The sequence below is a fragment of the Crocuta crocuta genome, unplaced genomic scaffold, assembly GCF_008692635.1.
Source record: "Crocuta crocuta isolate KB4526 unplaced genomic scaffold, BGI_CrCroc_1.0 scaffold130, whole genome shotgun sequence".
NCBI lineage: Eukaryota > Metazoa > Chordata > Mammalia > Carnivora > Hyaenidae > Crocuta > Crocuta crocuta.
Genome location: NW_027527920.1, coordinates 17799254 through 17823185, shown reverse-complemented (window position 1 = coordinate 17823185; position 23932 = coordinate 17799254). Strand labels below are relative to the sequence as shown.

The following is a 23932-nucleotide window of genomic DNA, read 5'->3' as shown; positions in this document are numbered from 1 at the left end:
CTCTCTCTCTCTCTCTCTCTCTCCCTCTCTGCCCTTACCACAACTGTCTCACTCTCCCTCAAAATAAATAAATAAACTTAAAACATAATTATATCTGCTATAGATTTTTGGTAGATGCTTATCAGAATAAGGAATTTCTCTATTTCTAGTTTTCTAAGAGTGAGTATTACAAATGAGTATCAGTTTTATCAAGTTTGTTCTGGTGTCTATTGGGAAAATTATGTAATTTTTCTTTCAATTTGTTAATTAACAAGCTTTTACATTTATTGTGCCTTTGAGCTTTCTAGTCTTTTTTTCTTTTCTAAGCTTCCTGACTTTTAAATTTATACTCTCCATCCAGGTCATTTCCATCCTGAGAGGGGTGTTGGGAAGGCCAGAGTTCTCAGAGTCATTCATATATATTTGAAAGATTGAAAAATGAAGTATATAGTAAATACCAGGTATTTGAGGTGATTACCCAAAACTAACCTTCAAATGTAACACATTACATTGATAAAAGGTTGCTCTTTTTTGGAGCTAAATATAAAAGGTTACTTGAGATGCAGTCTCTTAGAGGCAGAAGTAATTATCATAGAAAGTTTTCCAAGTGAAAGAGTATTTCACTCCTTAGAGAAATATCAGAAAGTCATTAGCTATCTTTTGAATTTTCTTTTCAGAACTATTATTGACTTTAGGGGCGCCTGGGTGGCTTATTCGGTTAAGCGTCTGACTTTCACTTAGGTCATGATCTCGCGGTTCGTGGGTTCGAGCCCCGCGTCGGGCTCTGTGCTGACTGCCAGCTCAGAGCCTGAAGCCTGTTTCGGTCTGTGACTCCCTCTCTCTCTGACCCTCCCCTGGTCTCTCTCTCTCTCTCTCCTAGAAATAAATAAAACATTTTAAAAAAATGATTTAAGAACTATTATTGACTTTAAGAACTAGAGCTCAAGCTCCCCCATTATAACACCTACCAATTGGAGGTAACATTTCAAAAATAGGCATGTTAGAGAGATACAAAGTTCTACTTATACACATTCTGTAATTCAATATTATCAGTCAGAGTGGACGGGCATGCCTCAAAACTTTTGTTCAGAATCTAAATAAGACCAGCCACAATGATGATCTAATTTGTACAAACAATGTGGAGACAGAGGGGGAAATATAGGCAATTTCCTCTTGTTTAAAGCAAAGTGAGGATGCTGGGGTGGCCCAGTTGGATGAGTGTTTGACTCTTAATTCTGGCTCAGGTCATGATCCCAGGATTGTGGGATCAAGCCCCGCATCGGGCTGAGTATGGAGCCTGCTTGAGATTCTCTCTCTCTCTCTCTCTCTCTCTCTCTCCCTCTGCCCATTTCCCCCATTTGCATTATCTTGCTCACTCTCAAATTACAAAAAAAAAAAAAAATTAAAGTAGGGCGAACAAATCTGATTTTTTTGCCATGCTGCATCAAGGCGGTTTATACCACTAGAAAACTCTGAGCAGGTTCTGTCTTAATAAATGAATACAGAATCCAATAATCCCTTAATAGGTGAGTATCCACTGCATGCTGTGCAAGGGGACAGAAATGCAAATAGGACAGATATAGCACCTGCCCTCACAGAGTTTACTAACAGAAGAGATGGACCACTGAAACAAGATGCCAAGTATGCTTAGTATCTATATTAGGCATAATGGAAGGATCCCAGGAGATTAACACTTAAGCTAGATATAGGTCAGGGTGTTAGGGAAGGTTTCTCAGAAGTAGAGGAGGCATTTGGGGATTTGGGATGCAGAAGTTCTGGAAGTACTTTGCAGTCCTAAACAGTACATGTAAGGCTAGCATTCTCTAGGAGAAAGCACTCTATAGTCTAATGGTGTAGAACAGGAGAGAGATAAAAAAAGCTGAAAGATCCATGAACGCCCATCCACACACTGCCCCCATCCCACCCCACTAGAAGAGCAGCAGTCTAATAGAAGCATTCTGTGGAAATGAACAGTGAAACATTCAGTGAACAAGATTCAATGTTTCAGTGAAATGAGAATTGTAACAGAAATATGCACAGGATGCTGGGCAGGTGGGAGGGCTGGGGAAGAGAGCCTCAAAGAAGAGTCCAGTATGCCTTGTGGAGCAATCAGGAAAACTTCACAGAGTAGCATCCGAGCCAAGGACTAAAATTGGCACACAAAGGTACTAGTGACACATGTGAAGGGACAAAAATCACAGTTCACACAAAAGGATGTGGTAAAGGACTTGACATATCAAATAAGCATCACTCTTTAAAGATAACAGAAACTATCAACAAAATGATCATAGATGCCAATCTGAAAGGTAAAAATCACTGTTGATGGAATTAGGTAAGGGCTGTCTGGCATTCAACATACAAAACCCAGACAAGGTCTGTGGCCATGAGAATGGAGCAAGTGCTGGGTAACAGCTTGAGAGGGTGAGAATGGAATGTAGGCATTTGCACTTGCAGACACATAAGGAGAGGGTATGGTGCACTTAGGGGTACCTAAGCAAATGGAGGGCTAGAGCAGTGCATGGAGGTTGGAGGAGGTGTCCAGACAGAGGCTATAAAGGTGGGAGAGACTTTGCAGTCCCCTAGGACTGAAAGGACTCTTCTATAACATAAAGGGTCTGTGTTATCCTCTGGGCAATGCAAAGCCACTGCAGACTTTTGTGAAGGAGAACAACATGAAGTGTGTGCCTTAGAGAGATCTTTCCAACAGCCACACAGAGACTGAGACTATACAACAGAGGGTCAGGAAGGGATGGGAGACGTAGGGATTTGACTTCTGTCAGTGAAAGTGGGAATGAAGAGGCAAGGATAAATTCAAGATATATTTAGGCAGTAGAAAAATCAGTGTAACTTCTCAATTGACCGGTGTAGAAGTTAAAGAAACCAAACTTTTCACTTGGTAACAGAATGAATACTACAATCAATGAAAACAGGCAAAAACAATTTGAGATGATTATTTTAACTAACACTGAGCACTTCTCTAAGGCTTTTAAAATCCCAACTCATTTAATCTTCACAACAACCATATGAGGGTTCTAATTTTCAGATGAGAAGACTAATAGACAGAAAGGTTAAATAACTTCTCCAAGGTCACTCAACCTGTAAGCAGTGGAGCCAAGATTTGAACTGACACATTCTACTACAATGCGGAGGACCAATTACATGTCCCTTAGACAGGATGGACTTCCAGAATTGTGTTTAATTGGCATGTGGAAAACAGAGTAAGGTTCAAAAGAAAAATCAGTGTTAATATAGATTTTATTTTATTTTTTAAATTTTTTAAATTTACTTCTGAGAGAGAGAGAGAGAGAGAGGCAGCGTGAGCAGGGGAGGGTCAGAGAGAGAGGGAGACACAGAATCTGAAACAGACTCCAAGCTCTGAGCTAGCTGTCAACACAGAGCCCGATGCAGGGCTTGAACCTACGAACCGTGAGATCATGACCTGAGCCAAAGTCAGACACTTAACCGACTGAGCCACCCAGGTGCCCCTACAATAGAGATTTTAGAGTGATCAACATAATTGATTTCCTGAGGCCTTAAGAGAGAGAAGATGATCCTTGAGACTGAAGAGAAACAAGAAGATCCCTAGGAAAGAGATTTTTTTTAAACAATAGTCCATAGTCACCAAAGCACAGAGGTGCCAGCTTCTAAAAATCTGGACTTACTTCTTCTTGTCAAAGCAAGGATCCATTCAGTATTTGCTGAGTGATGAATCTAGCATTCATAGCTAAATGTTCCCTGCTCAGATTACATCAGGGAGAAGAGAAGCCTAACAGAGTATGAAATGAGGAAAACAAACAAAGAAACAAACAAACATCGATGTACTCAGCTCTTGGAATGATGAGCTGTATCCGTATTTCAGCAAACTGTCTACTGCCTCCAGAAAATCAGAAGTGATGCATACTCATCTCATGAGCAGCACCCTGATCTCACTCATCTCCTCCCAACCCTCCAACCCCCACGGAACTCACCACTGCTGAGAGGGCAGGGCCCCAGCCATACCGCAGCAACACCAGGAGCACAGAAGCAAGCAGGAAGACGTCGTCTTGCAAAGACAGAACAAATGAATTATGGCTTCTGTGAAAAATCAGCTTTTGTTTTTAATGGGCTGTATGTGACTCATCAGCTATCAGGTATGCTATGCCGGGAGCTCTAGCTAAATCAACCCAGTTCAGAGGGCAGAGGAAAGGAATGAAAGCAAAAGATGAACATCTATCTCAGGAAGCTCTAATCCTAAACAAAGAAAACAGAAACAGAGGGAAGTGGCAAGCATCTCCTCTTTGAGGGTCTGGAAAGGGCAGAAGCTGCAACAGCCGTGGAGGCAGCCCTGGGTCCTGGGACCCGCTAACAAGCGAAGATCTTGGTTGCCATGGTGCCATCCTGCCGGCCTCAAGGTTTCATCAGCATTTTCTGCCACAGTTCCTGTCTTGTGGGCAGCAGCAAGTGAAAAGAAAAAAAAAACCTGTTGTTTATTTGCATTCTAATGGCTTCTGGGCCACTGAACAGTGTCTGGAAAGGACAAGAAGAAAGCGGTAAGAGACAGAAAGCAACCAAGATGGGGATAAACTCCTCTGGAATGTCTTAAATTCGACCTGGATGTTCTATGGATAAGACATCTCATGAATAAACTCTCCTCCCCAAAACAGTTTTTCCCTTTTTTTTTTTTTTCTGGTATTTATAATCCAAGAATCTACACACAGAAAGTCAACTTTTCATCAAGGGTCTTTCCCACAGTGATGTGTGATCATAGGAACTCTGGATTTCACTGCTAGGAGAAAAGCTTGAACTTGCGGCAGAGAAAACAAAAGGAAGTATTGGTCACCACCCTGGAGTGGAGGTGAGGGGACTGCCTTGATACTAATCAGCTGGATGACCTGTGTGTCTGCATCCAGATTCCTTCTTCATAGAAGGACACACACAGGAGGAAGCCTACAAGAGATACAGGGAGACTCGGCCATCTAGAAGCCAAGGAGGGGGATGGAACAGACTCTTCCTCACAGCCCTCAGAAGGAACCAACCCCTGCCAACATCTGGATCTGATACAATAAAGATTTGCTGTTGGAGCCACCCAGTTTGTACTGCTTTGTGACAGCAGTCCTTGCAAACTAGTACACATCCAGAAGTAGAGAAAATTGTATAAGGAACTTCCCTGCAGACCATCCCCAGATCTTTCACTCCTGTATACTATCACTAAGCATCTCTAAAATACATGGACCTGTCCTTATATAACCACAATGCCGCTGCCAAACCAAACAAAATTAACATTTTGGGCAAATTTATTTTACAGAAGAAATATACCTTATACTAAAACATCCTTATGTAAAGCTTTCCTGCATTAAAGCTGTTTACAATATTAAAAACAAAATCCCAATAAGCATGAATTTTTGTGAATAAAATCCTGAGAGGATGAGCAAGACTCTTGGAGCAAATTCAAGTCCTTAATCAGCTCCCTTATTCAACATATTATCTGAGGGGAAAAAAAAACCCTTGTTACTTTATTAAAGCACAGAAAAGAAAGGAAAAATGTAGTCAGTATTCATACCCATTCTCTCGTAATTGAAAATGCAACTTTCAAACCACACCCCAGAAATTTAGCAGGTGTCTAGAAGTCTTTGGTTTAAAAAGAAGTTAGTATACGCAATGGTATTCTATGTCAAATTGCACGTATTCTAAGTACACGAAAATTGGCCTGGCAGAATTTGAAATCTCTACCAAAAAAAAATATATATATAAACACACAAAACCATACCTTGATGGAGTATAAATCGTTGGGTGTTTTTCTAAACACCTAAAACTTTAGAAGTGCTGTTCCCAAACTTCAACAATTAGACAACTTCCAATCACATGTCCTCTTCAAAAAGGTTACTTTTTATCTATGTGATGCAAAGAGAAATGTTAAAGTCAGAATCATCTACTTATAAAAGTTTTTAAAAGACTTTTGAAAAGCAGTCTACTCCATCAACTTTCAAAATCAGGCATCTCTGTAAAAACCCACAATCCAGCTAATTAGTCTCAGCTGTTCGTCATATGGCCTGCAGACCAGTCAAGTGATTTTGTCCCTTTCAAGCTTGCTAAAACCCAATTCCACTGGCCTCTCAGCAGAAGGCAGCTGTATTAACCTCTTCTAGTGTTAGAAGACTAGTACTCCAACTCTCTGTTTTCTTCCAGTCAAATGACTAGAATGTTTGTTTTCTTGAGAAAGAATCTTTCAAAGTATTGCATTCTCTGGGCCCTTAAATACTATACTAAAATTGTTTCTTCACAAATGCAATGCCTGATTCAAACAAACAACATAGGAGATCAAATCAAAGTGGCAGAAAGGATGGGGCTGGATGACTTACCAGACTTCCCACTCCTGGCCTCCAGACCCATAAATAAAACTGTCTACTAAAGGATCCACCCAGATTTCTTCTGGCATTTCAAATTCAGCATGTCCTGCCCTCAATTTACCTCCTTTGCTCTTCTTTCACAGACTCTGCTTCAGGCCCCCTTCTCCTCCTGTGTCTTGAGGAACACAATCCCAACACCAGCCCAGCCAGAAATCTGATGGTATGCATTGACTCCTCCCCTCCTTTTCCCTCCCACTTCCATCTGGCCACCAAGTTCTAGGGATCTTTCTTCCTCCCACCTTTATTCCAAGTTTTTATTATTTCTCATCTGGATGGCTATGATCAACCACTTACTTGGTTTTCTGGCTGCAGTGATCCATCCTCCACACCACACCCAAAATGATCTTTCCAAATTGCAAATGGGTGTCCACCACTCTCCTCTGTAAAAACCTATCACTGACTTCTCACAACCTCCACAATGAAATCCCTACGCCTTAGACTTCTGCCTTCAGCATCACCTACCATTCCCAGCCTCCTGTCTCCAGCCACAAGAACTATTTATAATTCTCTAAAACCTGTGGTTTTCAAAATGTGAAATCAGTATCATCAGCACCACCTGGGAAACGGTTAGAAATGCACATCCTTGGGCCCACCCCAGGCCTTCGGAATCAGAAATTGTCAAGATGGCCACAGGGTCTATGTTTCAACACACCTGCCAAGTAGTTCTAATACACATTAAACTGAGAGCCACAGCTCTAAACCCTCCAAGCTTGGTTCATCAAGACATGGAGCTCTTTGGCTCCTTCTGTCAATCCTGCCAAGTTGGATGCCCCTGCTCTGTGCTTATGCTTTCCTAGAGCCGGTCAACCCTGTATCGTGATATCCAATTTATTTCATTTTGGTTGGTGAATATCTTGAAGACAAGAACTCTATCTTTTTTAGTTCACTCATCCCACAATCACTTGCTGAACATACACTTTCACTGGGAAAGATGCTGGGCATAAACTAATTAATCTATCCTTTGCCTCTAGGGGAAGCCACCTTCTCACTTTGGCAGCTTGACATGTGACTGAAAACTCAACCTAGCCAATCTATAAAATCTTATCACCACCTCAAGAACTGTGGGCAACTAAAAAAGCATGAACATGCCAGTCTGACATCTCTCATGGCAAATGACATGGAATTTTTGGTTCACATCTGATGTTGACTCAGATTTACAGACATGGTTTATAAAGGGAGAAAGGGTACATTTTCATGAAAACTTACAAGCTCCTCTATATTATCTTATAGCAACCTCTAGAAATCAGAGAATAATTTATTAAGGTAATGTACCAAGACTTTTACATCCCAGATTAAAGTTCATTACAATTAGTTTATTCTAATTATAGTAGGAGTTGAGTAAAGTTTCATATTAGCACTTCTCAACCTTCAGGATGCATAGGACTCTCCCAGAGATTTTGTGAAAATGCTAATTCTGATTCAATAATTTTGGGTAGGGTCCAAAATTCTCTATTTCTAACAAGCACCCAGGTGATGCCCAGGTAATACTGATGGCTCTAGTCCCAGAACTGCACTTTGAGAATCAAGTAATGCTTCCATCTTTTACAGAACTACTGGTCTTCCCATTCGGGTAACACAAACTTTTTTTGACCTCCTCTACAATGAAAGCTTCTTGAAACGAATTTTCTAAAAAATTTTTTGATGTTTTATTTATTTCCGAGAGAGACAGCATGAGCAGGGGAGGGTGAGCGAGAGAGGGAGATACAGAATCTGAACGAGGCTCCAGGCTCTGAGCTGTCAGCACAGAGCATGACGCGGGGCACGACCCATGAACTGTGAGATCATGACCTGAGCTGAAGTCGGACGCTAACGAACTGAACCACCCAGGCGCCCCTGAAATGACTTTTCGACTTCAGGATAAAGATGGCATACTAAACACACACCTTAGTTCTGCTACCTCCCCAAATCTCACAAACGTAACATTAAAAGGCTGGGTTTTATTCTTTTACAAACAAACTCAAAAAGACAAAGAGAAAGTGAGTGGAAAGAACAGTAATGGAATGTGGAAGCTAGAAAGTAAATGGCTAAGAGGTAAGTGATTAGCAGACCTGGGAAAGGTGACTCCTTATCTGTCACTAGGGAAAGCCTAAAAGCAACTTATCACAGAATATGCAGAAACACTTAGGGGGGTAAGGGGAGGGTAACGTTAAGGCTAAAAAGAGTGGAAGTCTACCTAGATCTCTAAATACTGAGATACCTCCACCCCCATCTACATGCTGGAACTTCTAGAATGCAGGCATTCTCTACAGGCAGGTGGTTCAAATGTTCTTCTCTGGACAATCTGCTCAGCCCCGGAGGGAAGCCCTAAAGATAAAGATAACAAGCCCAGGACATACTGATCTGACTAAAACTATTTCATAACTGTTGAGAGGAGGAACGGATATGGCGTACATGTGTGGTAGATGTATGCGTGTGTGGTAAAGGTGGAGAAATGAGTTAACATTCTCTTCCTCCATGGTAAAGTGTCTAGGCATAGGCATTTAAGCAGTGCCTAAAACTGAAAATCGACGACAGAAATATCAGTATGTCATTTAGAAACAAGGGATTTAACTACCAGCAAGAGTCGCTTAACTATTAGAATTGAAAGCAGTTGTCTCTGAGGAGCAGGAAATGGGCTGGGGGAGGGGGACTGAATTTTTTTTTTTTTTGGTAACAGGCCCCTAGTACTACGTCCATGTATAACCTTGATAAAATTTGAAAATTTAATTAATAAAAAAACTACAGTAGTACACCGACCCCATCTGTGGTTTTGTTTTCCGGGGCTTCGGGAACCTGGGGTCCATAACAGTCCAGAAGCAGATAATGCCTAATGATTAATTAATAGGCCAATAGTTGCCAAACGCTACATCACAAAGGCTACGTCTTAGCTCACTGAATCTCATTGCATAGGCATTTAATAATCTCAAATAATCACAAGAAGGATGAGTACAGCACAATAAGATATCCTGAGAGAGAGACACCACATTCGCATAACCTTTACTCAGTATATTGTTATAACTGTTCTATTTTATTCTTAGTTACTGTTGTTAATCTCTCACTGTACATAATTTACAAATTAAATTTTACCACAGGTATATAAGTATAGGAAAAAACATAGTATATATAGGGTTTAGTACTATTCATGGTTTTAGGCATCCAGAATATGTCTTAGAACATATTCCCCATGGAGGGGAGGGGGGGCAGGACTACTGTAAAATGTAATGTCTAAGCTTTAATTTTTTTCTTGGATGATTCAGAACATCACAATAAATATCATTAACTTGTTGTGCTATCTCCTCAGCATCTAGAACCTACAATGAAGCAGGATGTTGAGGATCTGGGCTCTGGAGAATTTGAATCTCAGCTTTACCATTCACTGGCTGTGTGACCTTCAACAAGTTACTGGACCTCTCTATGCATCAGTTTCCTCATCTGTGGAGCAGAGATAATAGGATTATTTTGCAAAAACTGGATTATGTGATAACTGTAAGTGCTTAAAATAGTGTTCAGCACATAGTATTCAATAATAGCTATTTTTATTAAGGTATGTTTCCCCTTTAATAAATGACTCCTGACCACTGTATTGATTTTATCCTTTACTCATTTATATTTCATTCTCCTTGCTCCCACCTTCAGCCAGATGTCCCTCACCAGGGCAATCCATATGCCTTTCTAGAATAACCCCTTCCCCTTCCAATGTTCAGTTTCTAATTGATAAGGCACCTGGAAATAATCAAGCGTATTAAAACTGCATGTAAAATGGAGGAAACTGGGCCTCAAGAAATGTTCTGAAAGTCTCAGAACTGCTGAGGCAGATCAGCAAGTTCAATATATGGGCCATTTGTCTGTCCCCTGAGGACCCTTTGGGCTTACTTCCAAACTATCAACTGTGGGTCAGTGGGCTGGTTGACACTCAGGATAACCAACTATCTCAGTTCTCCAGGATTGTCTTAGTTTTAGCATTGACAGTCTTGTACCCCTGGACACCTCAGTGCCAGCCCTGAGATTACATAATCCTTCTGAGCTTGCTTCATCATCTGTAAAATAAAGGATAATATCTACTTTGAAAGTCTGGTGAAGATTAAATGAGAGAATGTTTGCATACTTCCTGACACATAATAAGCTCTCAAAAAGTGGCAGCTCTAGCTACTGTACTAGTTACAAATTATTATCAACTCTAACATCAGTGGCAAAAGAAATAATTCTTAAATACCTACCCTGTAACTTGGTTATTATCTTACTGGCAAAAATAACTTGCCTTATATACAGTAAATCTCAGGAGGCTGAAGTGTGTGCTTTTGTGAATTTCCTTCTGCCCTTGCCCTACACAATTTTATTTTAGGGACTAAGACATATTAAAGAAATTTAGTATTTCAGTATTGCTAATTTCTCCACTGGGGAAAGTCCTGGGAGGTTCTTGCCATATTTTGACACAGGCATCTTTTTTATACTATGGGAGACCTGGGGTAATTTTGTCAGTAGTTGTTTCCAAACCTATGGACCAATCAACAAGCTACCCCATAAAGAAAGGCATCAGGCATCACACCTGACATTCTTTTTAATTTGCATCTTAGTTTTTTCCTTCATAATGGAACCAAATCACTCAGTCTCCTCCTAATTTATTGGCAACTCATTCATTAAATATGCCAACTCCATCCCTGAAAACTAAGGGATCTATGTTATCATCAAACAGATGAAATACTATCTCTGACCTCAAAAGCTGAAGCAACTCAGTATTACATATATATTAATTACAGCCTGAAGGAAACAGCTCACAACTGTGCACCCCATCAACACAAGGGCAAAGTTGCATAATGTGGGGTAGATAACAGGAAGGATAAAGTTACTCAAAACCAAAACATGGCCTGGGAACCCTCTGAGAGGTAGCAGAGAGCAGAAATATATGAGACAACTTTATACCGGCTCCCAAACTCCCTCCTCCCATGATCATATTGTTCCGCCAATATCCCTACCGGGTACCCAAGGCCTGTGAGGACACGAAACACTGGAGACCTACACAACTTCATAAAAACCTCGAGGAGCACCCAGTTCCAACCACTGGGGTTGGAGCCAGGACAGGACTTCTCCAAGTTTGGTCTGCTGCCCACTGGTAGCCGAATCACCTGGAGTACTTCATGAAAATCCAAAGTCCTGGCTTCCATCCAGGCCTCTGATTTAGGATCTGAGAAAGAGGCTAGGGAATCTGCATGCATAAATGCAAGCCTTCCAGGGGATTCCCAGTTATCTATAATAAAGTTTGAGAACAGCTGTTCTAGGGAGACAACAGATCGCAAAATGCACAATTATAACTATAAATGTGTCAAATAACCTGTAGGATAGACCATGTTTAACTTCTACCAGCCTCAAATTCCAAATATGTAAAATATGGATAAGAACACTCACCCAGCAGGATGGCGGTGGGAATTAAATGAGACAAGTAATAGCCTCAAACATGGTTCCTCACACACAGCAGGTGTTCAATATGTATTAACCCCCTCTTCTTTCTTGTGTATGGCATTCTGATGAAGATTTACAACAATAGGCCCTGTTTTGAATAAATGTCATCAAAGAAAGCAGATGACTAGCTTTAGTTGAGGCCTTGATGTTAATGAATCACCAACTAAAAGGCTGAGGCCAGCAGCTTTATCTAGAGGTTGGACCTCAAAATGTACCTATGGACAGTGGTTCTCAAACTTGAGATGGCTTTAAAATAACAGACTGTGGGCTCTGCCTCCAGAGTTTCAGATCCAGTAGGTCTGGGCTGAGAATCTGCATTTCTAACAAGTTCCAGGTGATGCTGATGGGGTTGGTCCCAGAACCATACTTTGGTGTTCACTCTGCAGCCCCAGAATCTAAAATCAAGCTGATCTGACACTTGATGATAAAAAGGAAAACTATGCCGTATGCATTTCCTGTTTGACACCAGACTGCTTAGCTACACGTAAATAAAGAAAAAAGTAATAAACCAGCAATTTCTAAAGTGGTATTGCCTCTGATCCTGAGAATCTTCCTTGCCATGTTTTGTGAGCAGCACAGAGAGAAGGCTGGGAGATTTGAGTGCCATATCCCTGCTCACCCAATGTGAGACCCTGAGTAAAGCATTTGATCTCTCTGAGCCTCAGTTTACTTATCTGGAAATGGGGATGGGCTCAGTCACTAGCTTCCAAACCTGGTCATGTACCATCAATCATTTTGGCAGTATTTAAAAATTTTTTAAATGTTTATTTTTGAGAGTGTGAGCAGGAGAGGGGCAGAGAGAAAGGGAGGCACAGATTCCAAAGCAGGTTCCAGGCTCTGAGCTGTTGGCACAGAGCCCAGGGCAGGACTTGAACCCATGAACTAGGAGATCACGATCTGAACTGAAGTCGGAGGCTTAACTGACTGAGCCACCAAAGAGCCCCAAATTTGGCAACATTTTAAAGGAAACATGGATTCCTCAGCCCTGACTACAAACTAACGCATTAAAATTTCCAAAGGAGAGACTGAAAAATGTGTGGCTTTGTGTGGCTATATTTTAATAAACCTCCCTGTGTGATTTTCACAGGCAGCCAGTTGTGAGGAACCATTACCACGGTGATCTTTCAAGTTTCTTCCAGCAGGATCTTTTTGAATTCTAAGTCCCTGTGCCCTGAGTCTGTGCTTACCAAGTAGCTTTCTTCTTTTATATTTGCTCCCCATGGAATTTTTACTACAGGAAGCAAGTACATTAGTTCTCAAAGGAAAGAATCCAGTCTGCTTAACAGTTCCAATTCTCATGTATTAATAAACTAGTATCCTGGTTTATTTATTATTATTTATCAAGCAATCTTCTTAACACCAACTGTTTACTTTCTCTGTCATTCATTCATTAACTTAGTATCTGTCATGTACTAGGTATGACTCTAGGTGTTAAGCACATAGTAGTTCACAAAACAAAGTTCCTGTCCTCACTGAGAACATTTTAGCATGAAGATAGACAATAAATAAGTGAACATAAGGACAAAATAATTTCAAACAGTAATAAGTACCATGAAGGCAATAATACAATAATAGTAGAGCGAGTGACCAGAAGCTAATTTTAACAGTCATCAGGGTGAACATCACCACTCATCTCTCTTTTTTTTTTAAGTTTACTTATTGAGAGAGAGAGAGAGAGAATGCATGCACACATGAGCTGGGGAGGAGCAGAGAGAAAGACGGGGGGAGAGAGAGAGAGAGAGAGAGAGAGAGAGAGAGAGAGAGAGAGAGAGTCCAAGCAGGCTCCGTGCCGTCAGCTTACAGCCTGATGCAGGGCCTGATCTCACTAACCATGAGATCATAACCTGAGCTGAAACCAAGAGTCGGACACTTAACTGACTGAGCCATCCAGCTACCCCCAGCACCCACCTATTGGGGGGAGGGCGATATTTGAAATTAAGTCTGAATGATGCCTAGGGACCAGCCACATGAAGATCTGTAGAAAAACACATTGAGGGCACGAGGCTCTGAGGAAGGAATGAGCTTGGAATTTCCAAGGAACAGAAGGGAAGATGAGGCTGAAAGATGGAGGCACAGGGATGAGCTGAGATCACGGAGGCCAGCAGAGCCCAGATCATGGAGACCTCTACCGACCATGTTCAGAACATTTGAATCTTATACCAACTGCAGTAGGAAAACAGCAGAGAAATTTAAAAGAGGAGGATATGATCTGATTTACATTTTTTTTTAAATTTTTTTTAATGTTTTATTTATTTCTAGGAGAGAGAGAGAGACAGCATGAGTAGGGGAGGGTCAGAGAGAGAGGGAGTCACAGACTGAAACAGGCTCCAGGCTCTGAGCTGGCAGTCAGCACAGAGCCCGATGCGGGGCTCGAACCCACGAACCGCGAGATCATGACCTAAGCGAAAGTCGGACGCTTAACCGACTAAGCCACCCAGGCGCCCCAATCTGATTTACATTTTTAAACATCACTGGCTTTGTGTGAGGAATGGCTATGGCAGGGGCAGGGTGAGGGGGGCAAGAAGGGGACCAGAAAAACAACAATATATGAAAGAAATGACGGTGGCCTTTAACTGACAGTTGGCACATAGCCATAGCAAGCACTCAGATGTTTTGGAATGGCTCTAAGTTAGGTTAATATCGTAATATACCTGGGTGGCTCAGTCAGTTAAGCATCCAACTCTTGGTTTCAGCTCATGTCATGATCTCAAAGTTAGTGGGAGCCCACACTGGGCCCCATACTAACAGTGCAGAGCCTGCTTGGGATTCTCTCTCTCTCTGCCCCTCCCATCCTCATGCTTTCTCTCTCGAATACACTTTAAAAAAAACTCATAATATACTTGTTTCACTTCCTGTAAGATTTCAGAACGGTCAAGGAAGAGACGCCGGTAAGATTCCACCTGAAAGTCATTTTGTTTATAAGCAAAACACAATCTTGTCTCGCCCATCTTACACCTGGTTACAATCAAGAACTATTAGCACAGGGACATGGGAAGAACACAATGGAGAAACAGCTGACAGGCCTTTCTTCTGGAACCCTCTCTGTCATCAATTAACCATGTGACCTTGGACACAGCTCTGAACCTCTGAGGTGGAGGGGAGGCTGGGCTACCTGGTTTCTAGAATGCCTACCAACTCTTGAATTACATGATGCTGTAAGTATAATAAATGATGTTTCCTTACCTGGGTGGCAAAATGGGCTGATGACTCAGGGTAGGGATTTTTTGTTGTTGACTTTTAATCTTTCAGAGAAGCTATAGTTAATCAAGGTGTTAATGAAGAGACTGTCCACTCTTATTTCCTTAGAAGACTATAATGTCCAAGGCAAACCTGAAACAAGGATATGGTTGCCAGCTGGAAATTTGGGGAGTAGACACTCTTGATCAGCTGAGAGCTTATCATGCATAGGTGCTGAGAGCACAGGTCTCTGAGGAATTTAGAGCCCAAGCCTTCAGTCACAGTGCTCTCTGTGGGTCTCTGGCAGGCTTCCATCTATGCTGAATCCCATGGCAGACTTCCCATGACAGGCTGTCCCCAAAGGGTCCATTCCTCTCAAATGGTCCACCTGCCACCTCTTCGTGGACCTTCTCCCATGTGATCCCTGAGGGCAGTGGTTTCTCAGTTCGACAGCACATCAGAATCTCTTATGGGGACTTTAAAAACAGTATCGATACCTGGGCCATATTCCATATTTAATGACTTAGAATCAGGGTAAGGGAGAGGTGACCAAGACAACAATGGTGGAGTCATGCTTAGTTAATGGAGAGAACCTGTCAGTCAGCAAACTGCAGGCAATTTGCCTAATGCAGGTTTCTCAGCCTTGGCACTGTGAACATTTTGGACAGGACAAGCCTCTGTCATAAGGGGCTGTCCTGTGCCTCTCTCCACTAAATGCCAGTAGTAACTCCTCAGCTGTGACAACCAAAACTGTCTCTAGACATTGCCAAGGGTCCTCAGGGGAGGAGGAGGTCAAAATCAGCCCTGAGAACCACTGGTGCGATATCACATAGTTAACTGGCAGCAGTATTAGAGACTAAAACCCAGCCTATTAGTTCCCAGCTATGTTAGCTCTTCCACATTGGGCAGGAGCTCCAGAACACAAGGATGAGTCACTCCCTGAGGAAGCACCACAACCCACTTCACTGCTAAGCAGAGCAGGGCGATGGAGACTTGGCCTTGCCCCTGACAGCAGAAGCCTCGTCAGGAACAGCCAGCAGCTTGTTTGGCCACACTTGGTCTCCAGTATCTACCTGGAACAATACCGTACATTTTCAAGGTCTGCTAGACCTTTTTACTCATTCTTGGGTTCACTCCCTTGTAGTGGTAAGATTTGTTATGAAAACTAATCACATGTTTCAAGAAACAAAGAAACCCTCACCACCACCTTTGATTAAATTTTAAAATTCTTGGGTATCTCAGGGGTGCCTGGGTGGCTCAGTTGATTAAGCATCCGACTTCCGCTCAGGTCATGAACTCACAGCTTGTGAGTTCAAGCCCCACATCAGGCTTTGTGCTAACAGCTTAGAACCTGGAGCCTGCTTTGGATTCCATGTCTCCCTCTCTGCCTGCCCTTCCTCTGCTTGTTCTCTGTCTCTCAAAAATAAATAATAAAACATGATTTTAAATTTAAATAATAAAAACATAAAATTCTTGGGTAACTCAAATGAACATTTAAGTCATGAACTATCTGTATATGTCTTATTCCTCCCCATATTAGGGCTAGTATAACAAGAAAAAATATGTCTTATCATAAGGTTTAGTTAGCTGACTGAGATCCTGTCTTTGTTTTTAATGATACAAATACACAGGAGATAAGTAACCAGTCATACCCAGATAAGATTTAACCAGCCATCCATGTGGTGGGATCAGGGCAGGATAGATGAACTTTAGTTAATAAAAACGAACAGATTTTTCAGTCTCTTGGCAACCAATTTTATTATTATGCTTTGACCTGGCAACTGGTAAGGCTTTATATGAATTAATCAATGAATCCATGAAAAAACAAGATTAGTGACTCTGAAATATGGTATTCTAGTGGCAGAGGAAGCATGCTTATTTTCAAAGCTGCTTTCTTAAATAGGTACACATAAATTTTAAATAATAAAAAACAACAACAGTGTTTTATAACAACACATCTCTAAAAGGCAACTCACGTCTATCTATCTAACACATTTATCCTTACCATGTATCTTCCATATTTTTGCCACAAGGCAAGGGGGTAAGGAGTTTCATAGGAGTAGGCCACAAAGCAAGCAGCTTGTCAGTAAGATAATACTTGGTTACTGTGGACTTAAAAAAGCATCAAAGGATCTTATGATAAAAATTTTAGAGGGACAAAAATATTAACAAGACCTCAAAAAGAATAAAAACACATTGAATGACAAGCTTTCTGGCACTGTCACAGGGAATACAGCCAAATCATGGCTTTCAACAGTCATGTAGATCTCAGAGAAAAGACAAGGGTGTCTCATGTGCCTGCCACCTTTGGATCTGGGGACTGGAAGGGAAAGCATGATAAGGGAGTGATTACGGGAGAGTGACAACAGAAGTGATTAAGGGTGGGAACTGTTGAATCACTAAACTGTGCACCTGAAACCAATATAACATTGTATGTTAACTTTACTGGAACTAAAAAAAAAAGTGATTAAGGGTCAACATGAAAACATTAGATAGATAGATAGATAGATAGATGATAGACAGATATCTTACGGAAGACATTATGCAGTAGACCAACCACTGTGCCTGGAGTTTCAGTCCTGACTCTGCCACTAACTCTGTGATCTTACAACGTGACTTAATGTCTGTGAATGTGAATTTCCTTAGTTATGAAAGACTAAAGTAAAACTCAATTTTCCTCAACTTACTTCCATTTCTTATACTCCTTGAATTTACAAGTTCTCTCTGTCCTTAAAGATTTTATTTTTTTAAACTAATCTACACCCAATGTGGGGCTCGAACACACAACCCTGAGATCATCAGTCGCATGCTCCACCGACTGAGCCATCCGGGACCCCCTCTCTGTCCTTAAGATAGACACAAGATAGACACATATGCTGTTACCAGAATGAGCCGTAGCTCAGTCATTCTTTGGACATTATCATAACCAATGCATTTCCTACACATAAACATGGGTTTACCAGACTAGAGTTGCTAGATTAAATACAAGATCCCCAGTTAAATTTGCATTTCATAAAAACAGGTTTTTTAGTATAAGTATTTATAGAACATCCTTATAGTAAGCAATTATTCATTGTTTATTCAAAATGCAAATTTCTTGGGGCACCTGGGTGGCTCAGTTGGTTGAGCATCCGGCTTCCACTCAGGTCATGACCTCACAGTTCATGGGTTCGAGCCCCTCATCAGGCCCTGTCCTGACAGCTAGCTCAGAGCCTGGAGCTGGCTTCAGATACTGTGTTTCCCTCTCTCTCTGACCCTCCCCTACTCATGCTCTCTCTCTCAAAAATAAATAAAAAATGTTAAAAAATGCAAATTTCTTTTTTTTTTTTTCTTGCTAAATCTAGCACCCTACCTCCAACCACAAATGAGAAGTTCAATTTTAAGAATCAAAAGTCTGGTTCCATGTATGTGAGTACTTCTGAGGTGGCACAAAATGGGAGGCCTTTTCAAGAATAACACATACAGACGGGTGCCTGGGTGGCTTAGTTGGTTAAGTAGCTGACTCTTGATCTTAGCTCAGGCCTTGATTTCAGGGTCATGAGTTCAAGCCCCATGTAGGGCCCCATGCCAAATATTTTTTATTTAAACAAATTTAAAAAAGAGTAACACACATAGAGGCATAAATAAATAAATAAATGGAGAAATAATTTTCAACTTTCCTCTTGAGTCAACAGAGCATCAAATTTTAGTTAACAGTAAATAAAATAAGAGTGTTAGTAGACCTCAATAATACAAGAAGAGAATGCGGTATACCTTCTGTGCTGCATGACCAGACTGGAGGGCAAACAAGCTGGACGCTCACTGCTCTACTAGATATCTCACTCTCTGGACATAAAGTTAATTACAAAGCCTTTATCTCTTCCTCCAATTCAGAGCTCATGTCTGCTCCCAAGGTAATCAGCTCAAGAGAAACCAGATCATAAACTTAAACTTCCTCACCAAGAGGCAGAGGAATAAATGTGATTCAAGCAAAAACTGCACAAAGCATAAAAAGCGAAAGCAGTGAAAGGGAAAAATTACTCTCTTCAGAAAGCAATCTTGTTTTAATAATGGCAACACAATCTTGCTTCTTAGGAGCTCACATTGTTTTTACTTTTAACTTTATTGAGGTATAATTGACATATAAAATTCCAAATATTTACAGTGTACTTCATGATAATTTGATGTACATTTACATTGTGAGAGGATTACCCACATCTAGTTAGTTAGGGGCTCAGACTTGAAATGCAAGCTCTGTTTTATTTTTTGGGAGATTCAAATATAATTCATTAGGGGAAATACACATATATATGTGTGTATATATATATCCCATATATATGTAAAAATAATCCTTTTCCATATTTGCAAATATAGATATAGTTTAAATAATAATGGAACATTGAATTTTTAAATAACTTACAAGATTAATTACTATACTCTCTAGGCTGAGTAATTTAATTCTCACTGAGAAAGGGCAGCAGGAATCTGCAGCCAATATTGCTCTATCAGAAGCAGCAGGATAAGGTGGACTGAAACAAGATATTTACAGCTATTGGCTAAGAAAAATTAAACATATGGACTAGAAGTTTCCAATGATAAAAATAAATCCAGGTTTATTCATTAGCTTATTGGTACCTTCAGCAAGAATTTATTATTGAACATTTCTTTCATCTAAGATACCTTGCAGTATAAGACTCAAAAAGTGAGCTGAAGTCATGCTCTGCCTCCAGGATATTACAATCTAGCTATAAGACATGTAAGACACTAATATACATAAACAGTTTCCAGTCTAAAGTAGGTATGTAATTAAATGTCAAAATGTCTCAGAATTGCAATTTCAGTTAGAAGCCAGAGAAGGATTAATTCACCATAATGCAAAGTATTCATCAAGAAATGAATTTCTTGAATTTGAATTCAGCACAAGAAGCAGTATACCTGGAGACAGGTACTCAGTACCCCCACACAGTCTGCCCAGGCCACAGAGAAGAGGGTTCCCCACTGCCACTGGGGGAAGAACCCAAAGTAATTCTCTTGGGGGAATAGGAGGATAGAACAGGGGAGACATAGGAGATGTTAGTGTAACTATGGACATAGCTTCTCTTAGGTGAAGTGTGGAGGAACAGAGAGAAAGCAACAGTAGAGTGATCCCCATTTCTCAGTCTCTCATTCCCTTTTCATTCTTTCAACACACATTTTTTAAAGAGCTTAATATGTGCCAGAAGCCATTCTAGGTGCTATGCACACCACAGAACAAGCAAATTCCTGATCTTCATGAAGCCTATTCTACCAGTGGGAAACAATAGCTTTGCGTGTGTGTGTGTGTGTGTGTGTGTGTGTGTGTGTGTGTGTGTGTGTGTGTGTGATGACAGTGCTATAGATACTCTAAAGAAAAATAAGGCAAGGTAAGGGGGCAAAAAAATGATAGGTAGGGTGAGGAATGTTATTTTACATAGGATGGTTCAAGAAAGCCTCTGTAAAGAAATGACTTTCGATTTGGATGAAATGAGAGAGAAAGTCATGCAGACATCTGAAGGAAAAGGATTCCAGGCAAAGGAAAGAGCAAAAGCAACAGTCTTAAGGTGTGGATGAAGCCGAGCAGGCAAAGGGGAGGATAATGAAGATGAAGCCACGCAGCACATCAGGAGCTTGCAGGCCACAATGAGGACTTTTTCTTCTGAGATAAAAAGCCACTGGACAGTTGTGAACAGAGGAGTGAGTAGCATAATGAACTCTAGCTGCTATGTTTACAACAGACCGTAGAGTGGTGAGGGTGAAGGAGGGAGGGTGTTGTGGGAGGCTTTTGCAGTAATCCAGGCGACAGAAATGAAAGGATCTTGGTAAAAGCGGTGGAAATGGTGAGAAATGGTTTTTATCCCATGTGTACTATATTTTCTCAAAGTAGAGCCAGGGAGATTTACTGAAGGATTAGATGTGGGAATGAGAAAAAGAAGAGAAATCAGGTGACTCCACAGTGTTTAGTGTGAGAATCTAGAAGAGTGAAGTTGCCGTTAACCGAGATGGGAAAGACCAAGTGAAAGCAGATTTAGGAGAGGGGAATAGAGAGTCTGGTTCCTAGAGATTGTGGCCCACTTCAAAACCATTAAATCTGCTCTAAAACCAAAGCAAAAGATACTGAGAAGCTGATCTTAAATTTCATATGAAAATTGAAGGGACCCAGGATAACCTGAACAATTTCAAAGAAAGAAGAAAAAAATGGGAAGACTCACACTTCCCAAACCTCAAAAAACCTACTACATAACTACAATAATAAAGATCATAGGATACTAGCATAAGGATAGACAAATCAATAAATAGAATTAAGAGTCTAGAAATAACCCCCCACATGAACAGCCAAATGATTTCAACAAAGGTGCCAAGACCATTCAAAGGGGGAAAATAATATTTTCAACAAATTGTCCTAGGGAAGGATTGCATATCCACATGCAAAAGGATTAAATTAGACCCTTGCCTCACACCATACACAAAAATAAACTTAAAATGAATCAAAGATTGAAATGTAAGAGCTAAAACTATAAAACGCTTTTTTAAAATTTCTTTTAATGTTTTATTTATTTTTTGAGAGAGAAAGAGAGACAGCGTGAGCAGGGGAGGGTCAGAGAGAGAGGGAGATACAGAATCTGAAGACAGGCTCCAGGCTCTGAGCTGTCAGCACAGAGCCCAATGTGAGGCTCAAACCCACGAACCGTGAGATCATGACCTGAGCCTAGGTCGAATGCTTAACCGACTGAGCCACCCAGGCGTTCCTATAAAACGCTTAAAAAAAAAACAAACAAACAACCACACAGGCATAAATCTTCGTGACTTTAGGTTCAGAAGTGCTTTCTTAGATTTGACACTAAAAGCACAAGCAACAAAAGAGAAACTTAATTATACTTCATCAAAATAAAAAATCAAGGCAAGCCATGGAATTTAAGGAAGAAAGGAAAGGAGAAAGAAAGGAAGAAAGGAAGGAAGAAAGAAAGAAAGAAAGAAAGAAGAAAGAAAAGGGAAAGGAGAGAGACAAAGGAAGAGAAGGGAAGGAAGAAAAGGAAGTAGGTGAAAACTAACATAAAGAATGATCTTTGGTTCTTTCAGCATTTTATTAACCTTTCTTAATTTCTAATCATCTGCAGAGCAGTTTTCCAGACTGTTTTCCCCCTAAAATAAGTTTTTAAGAGAGCAGAAAAAGGGGGGAGGGGATAGGAACAATGGGCTACCAGCAAATTAAATCAGCAATAATTACAGAAAACTAATAGGACATAACACTACTCCCCCAACCCCACATCTGGGTGAGGAGCCAAACATAAAGTGAAACTTCATGGAGCCGGGGGGGGGAAAAACAGCTGTTAGCCCACAGAGGTAAGGAAGAGGGCCCTGTGGCAGAACATTCTGAGGCCATGTGGCCTAGTGGCCAGCAGGAGCCAAAAGGCTGGGAAGATGAAGTCAAGGGCTCACAAGGGTTCCTTCATTTCAGGCCTAACTTTGCTTAATTGGTGATCTACTGGGAGAGAGAGAAGGATTTGGCAAGAGTTACCAAAACCTGTCTCCACGTCAGTCCTACCACGAGTCAACACCCAAGGGCTTGGCTGCCAGGTAGTGTTTTCGGTCTGACTGACAGGATACTGGAGAACCTTCTCTCACCCAGCGAATGTGCTGTCCAGGCCCTTACCAGCAAGGGTGTAAAGACGTTAAGTAATTAAGCTGAAAACAACAGGAGGGAGGAAGGAGCTATGGGGCAGTGTAGGAGGTCTCGGACTTTCCTCCTCTCCTGCCAGTGAAGTTTCCTTCCCCACTAACGGGGACGCTCGCTCCTGGATGCCGCCCGGAGACGCCTTCAGCCCCGAGCCAACCTGGAACTTCAACTAAGCGGCACGTCGCTCAAGCTGCCCCCCACCCCCGGCGGCTGTCACCGTAGGGTCTGTGCCGAGCGCCTGCCAGAGGCAAAGCAACTTTTCCGGCGGGCTCAGACGCGCAGAAGCTGGAGGAGGAATCGCAGCCTCCCTTGCCAGCCCCGGGGCCAGCCCCGCCACTCGCCGGCTACCGTGCGGCGCCCTCCGGGTTGAATCGGAGGCCCCCCAACGCCGGGGACCGGCGGCGCCTCCCGGACCTCCCGCAGCAGCCCGGCTCACCTGGCTCCACCCCGCAGTCCGCGCACCGCTCCTCCTGCGCGCGCGCCCGTTGCCGGCCCTTGTGGGTTCTCGGCGGGTTATTTTCCGTCGGGCCTCACATCACTTCCCGTAGAGGAGAGCGAGGTGGGGGGGGAACCTCCTCTCCACCCGCCACCTCCCGCTTCCTCCTGTCACCTCAGGGAGCACCCCCGCCCGACTCGGCGGGGCAGCTTTGCCGGCCCGCCGCCCTTGCCGCACCTACCGCGGGGTTCCTCTCGTGAGCACGAAAAGGCCCCCCCGCACGCTTCATTGGCCCTTATCAGGTGTCCACCGCCCTTTCCTGGAAAGTGTGAAACCTTAGAAAATTGTTTTCGTGTTGAGGCACAGGGGTCACATTTATAAACGTCTCTGGGGCCCGCGAGCTGCGAGGTGTGCTTTGGTGACTCTCGCCAAATCTCCTCCCCCAAAAGCCGTGTTCTTAATGGTGTTTTCCAGGGCATCGTCTCAGTGTCTCCACCGTAGTAGCCACGGGTGCAGAGCAGCTTCAAGCTCGGCCCAGCTGGCGTTCCCAGGCCCAGTACGCGCCTGCTGCAGGTGCTCCCTGGTCCGGGTTCCCGAGGGCGGATCCGCGCCGAACGTCCGGCTCTGCCACCGTCCGTCCAGCCCGCCAGCAACTCACTCGGATCCGCCTGGACCTGACCTTCCTGAGGCAAGGGAAAGCCTTGGGATTCTTGGAAATGACAGGATAGAGAAAAGGTAAACTCTGGCAGGAAAAAAATATATATATTTCTGAAAAGAAATGACAAACGAGGTCTCTGCTCCGTCTAACTCGAATTATAAAATCACTCTAAATTGTAAGTGAGCAGT

At 42.1% G+C, this 23932-nt stretch overlaps 1 protein-coding gene across 5 annotated transcripts in view; it reads right to left on the bottom strand.

Moving 5' to 3' along the window:
- The window catches only part of RAB27A (RAB27A, member RAS oncogene family), a 79861-nt gene extending 56680 nt beyond the window's left edge, over positions 1-23181 (bottom strand). For 2 of the 5 annotated variants that reach the window (XM_077748330.1, XM_077748339.1), the window contains exons 1-3: positions 23087-23181; positions 5726-5849; positions 3948-4021 (exon numbers count right to left, since the gene is read on the bottom strand). The gene's annotated coding sequence lies outside the window, so the exon portion shown is untranslated. Of the gene's footprint in view, positions 1-3947; positions 4022-5725; positions 5850-14984; positions 15070-23086 lie in introns of those variants that run through there. The other 3 variants (XM_077748321.1, XM_077748305.1, XM_077748313.1) reach the window with 3 other exon arrangements.
- Positions 23182-23932: the final 751 nt, after the last annotated feature.